The sequence below is a fragment of the Echinops telfairi genome, unplaced genomic scaffold (genome assembly GCF_000313985.2).
Source record: "Echinops telfairi isolate 266 unplaced genomic scaffold, ASM31398v2 ScPeMD7_10;HRSCAF=50, whole genome shotgun sequence".
NCBI classification, from domain to species: Eukaryota; Metazoa; Chordata; class Mammalia; order Afrosoricida; family Tenrecidae; genus Echinops; species Echinops telfairi.
In genome coordinates this window covers 13,718,426-13,722,838 of record NW_022103907.1, presented here as the reverse complement: position 1 = coordinate 13,722,838, position 4,413 = coordinate 13,718,426, and positions in this window count along the sequence as shown.

Here is a 4,413-nt window from a genome sequence, read left to right as displayed (position 1 = left end):
CTTGCTGGGGAAGAATGTTGAGAGTCCCATGGACTGCCAAAAGGACAGACAAATCTGTCTTGGAATGGCCGGCCTGCTTCTTAGAGGCAAGAATCATGAAACTTCACCGTACATACTTTGGACATGCTGTCAGGAGAAACCAGTCCCTGGAGAAGGATATCGTGTTTGGTAAAGTAGAAGAGCTATAAAAAAAGAGGAAGACCCTGGACAAGATGGATTGACACAGTGGCTGCGACAATGCTGCATTCAAAAGCTTGTGAGGATGGCACAGGTCAGGCAGTATTCACAGCTGTTGTGCATAGGATCACCTAACAACAAGTTCCCACGTTGTGACCTAACACAATGTAATCACTTCCATTTGTGATCTGCTATGAACAGTTATAAGATTAAAATGTGATGCATGCCCTCCGTCAGATCACAGCCATTTGACAGCCAACTGAAATGATGCTTCCCCTGGGGTGGGGCCTACTTTCAATATAAGTTGGGGCTGTGGAAATGCTTGCTTCTTGCGCGGACTAGACCCTACATCTGGTTCATTAATCTCTGGTTCTTTGGACTTGAGGCAATGGCCTGCTGTACTGCCTCCCAATCCTGAGAGTTGTCAACAGCCTGCCATCAGACCTGGCAGCCTTGGAACCATTAACATCTACAACCACAAACCTACCTGCGAACTTCGGATTCATATGCCTCTGCCGCCACCAGCCTGTCATCTTCCTGTCAATCTTGAGTTCACCAGCTACTCACATCGGGAGAAGCCTCCGGCCTAACATCAAACCCACAGACTGGGAGCCTGCCCAGATGTAAGCGTCTGGGCCAGTTTCCTGATGCAAATCCCAATCTCTCTTTCACTCTCTCACTCGCTCTCTCTCAATATAGACATACCTGGTTTTGCTTCTCTACAGAACTTACTTCAAGACAGTTAATACTTTTGTTGAAATGTCAATACTGGGGTTTGTACCCAAATCATCACTTATACTTGTGTAGTTCTTAGTGTGATCTTTTACCATGGTCAAATTGTGCTTTTAACCTTATTCAGTATTGCCTATCCATTGCCAAAACTAGTGAGTGTTTATTTTCTGGAAACTGATTCTCCCTCCTTCTTGCTCCCATCCCTGGTAATCACCAAAGAAAATGGTGCTTTCGGTATGTATATCTATTCTTGTCTTTTTTGTAATAGGGGGATCATACACCATTTGTTCTTTTAAGTTTGACTTATCTCCCCGAGCACCATGTCCTTCAGAATAATTCACACTATAGTATAGTTGGAGAGATCAACATTATTCTATGGTTTCACAGTGTTACACTGTGTGTCACAGTTGTTGGTTTTTTTATTTATTTTTCTTCTAATCCATTCATTGATTGATGGGTAGTGGGTTGTTTCCATCTTCTTCCTATTGCGAACAGTGCTACCAGAAAACATAGGTGTGCATTTACCTGTTCACACCCGTAGTTTTAGCAATCTAGGGACTTTGCCTAGGGGTGAGGCTGCTGGATCATAGCATTCTGAGGAAGCACTGAACCTTTTCCATAGTGGCTGAATCAACTCACAGACCAATTAGCAGTCGAGCAGGATTCCAATCTCCCTGCAAACTCAGCAGCATTTATTGTTTGGGGATCACTGTCACTTTAGCAGGGGTGAGCTTCTATCTCATTTTAGTTTTGATTCGCATCTCCTTGGTGGCTGATGGTCACAAACATCTTGTCATGTGTTTACAGGCCATTCAGGCATCCTCTTGATGAATTGTTTGTTCATATAATTTGCCCGGTTTTTATTTAGATTGTCTTTTTGTTGTTGGGTTGCTTAAGTTTTCTATATAGAGATTACACCCTTATCAAATATATCATTTCCAAAGATTTCCCCTCAATCTGTAGGTTCTCTTTTTACTTATTTGATAAAATTTCCTGACAAGCATACCAGGGGGTACCCCCCAAAATGGGGGTAGCTGGGTGGAGCTTTCACAGTATACATTTTTCCCATTAGGCAAGCATCTAGCAACTTGCTCTGAGTTAGTACACCCAGGGGCATTACCTGGGAAGGTTCTCTCTGGTCACAGTGAATTTTTTCATAAATGCAGCTTTGCTCAAACCTCATTTTTTTTGTGTGATGGCTGATTTAAGAGAACATTGTGCAGTTGTGAAATTTTGTTTCCTGCTTGGGAAAAATGCCACAGAAACCATTGTGATGTTGAACACAGCTCACAGCTACAGGGACAGCACTATGGGAAAACCTCAAGTGTATGAGTGGTTTCCTCATTCCAAAAAATGGTGAAATATCATTCAAGGTGTCTGTCAGCTTCCCAAAGGGATGGAAATGTCGAATAGTAGTGCATTTGGAGGTCATTCCACCAGGTCAGACAGTTAACGAAGCTTTCTATTTAGAGCTTCTTAAAAGATTGCTTAAAAGTGTGCAACAAAGAAGGCCTGATTTGTGGCAGATGGGCCTCTGGTTTTGCCGCCACAACAATGCACCTGCTCACACAGCCATCTCAGTGCACCAGTGTTTGGCAAAAACACAGTCTCTCTCTCTTGCCCCACACACCTTACCTGACTTCGTTTTTTCCCCAGCAAATGAAGACGGACAGAAAGGTCAGCGATTAGATGACAGGAGGTGAAGAAAAACATGAGGGAGGTGCTGTCAGCCATCCAAACAGATGAGTTTGAAAACTGTTTCCAAGAATGGAATCGCAGACTGACAAATGTATTAAGTGTAATGGAGTGTGCTTGGAAGATGATAATGTTGTTTTGTCAAAAAAAATTTTTAATACATAGATTTGGGGGAAGGGATTCCAGGTTGTTGTTTTTTTAGTACTACCCCCGTGTAACTATTTTCTTATTAGAGGTCTCAGTTATCTAACATGTCTTCTGTTGCTTATACATTTGTGTTCAATCTATTATTGAAAAATATCGGTCCCATAATTTTGTTTCTATACTATCTTCCAGAAGCTTTACAGTTGAGGCTCTAACATTTAGTTCTTTGTTCCATTTTGAGTTAGTTTTTGTATATGGTGCTAAGTATGCATCCTACTTCATTTTGCTGCAAATAAACATCATTTTGTTAGCACCATTTGTTTAACATACTATATCTTCCCCATCGTATGGACTTTAATTTCTTGTTGAAAACCAGCTGCCCATAGATAGATGGATCTATTTCTGGGTTCTCAATTCTATTCCACTGGCCTTTGTGTTTGCCATTGAACGAGTACTATGCTGGTTTGAGAATGATGGCAGAGTACATTCTGAGACCAGGAGTGTCAGTTCTTCTTCCATATTTATTTTGCTATTTGCTCTTTCCTCTCCCTATGAAGTCTGATCATGCTTTATGTATTACAGATCTTAATGCTCCAAATCAGTGATGGTGCCCAAGGAAGACTTTAGAGGGCTTCAACACCCATTCTTATCATCTCCATCAACTTACTGTACACGCCCCACCCCTAAAAATATTGCACACCAACTGGATAGAACTGAGTGCTTACTGTGCCCGCCTCCACTCCCCCTCAGACAGCCACATCGAAGTCTCTTCTAATCAACATCACAGGGCCAAATGAGCAACTCAACTCACTGCATCCACCCATGACACCGTTTTGTAAATTAGCACCAAGTAAAGATGTTCCTGAGAACAGCCTCCTCCTCGTGCACTAGCTTTCAGAGGATATGCTTTCAGAGGGAGCGGGAGGGCGCCACAGCTGCTGGGCCAGGAATTGCATGTAATTGACCGGAGTTTGCAGTGTGAGTGAAAATCGCCTACCTGGGCATCCTACGATAGAAACCTGGTGAGAATCACTGTTCAGTGCTCCTTTCAACTCTAGGAAGCTTTGATTCTGCGTGTGTTTACTGTTTTCCCTTCTACCAATTCGAGTTTCTTCCTGAAACAAAAGATGGCCCTTCAGATTTAAATTTTTAAAAAGGCCAAAGAAATACAACACGACTTCGATGTTTCTTCGACAGACTCCTTCTGGCTGGGTTTTATCTTTTGCTGCTGAATAAATAGGAAATGGTTTCCTTGTGTTTTCTGCTCTGTTTGTTCCAAACACCAGAACAAAATGACAGCAGTTCTCAGGAACAGATGTGTTAGCAGTCACCATTGCTTTGCCTGGCACCCTTTATTCAGCCTGTTTATTTTTCCAATACTTGTTGGTTTCAGTGTCCTCCGACCAACACTCTCATTATCTGATAGTCAAGCAAAGTTTCCCAGATGCCAACAAGGATTAAGTCACCTAAAATCAGTAATTCTTCAGGATCCACAGCGTAAAACAAATTCTGCCCTCCAAATGGCCTAGCGCAATAATTTTATGGCTGAGCATTATATATTTGCTTTTGTTTTTCTTACTTCCATATGATTTATCTTCTGCTCAGTCCCCTGGTCATTCTAATGACCTGCATTATAATGTTTTCAACTCTGTGACAAGAGATCCA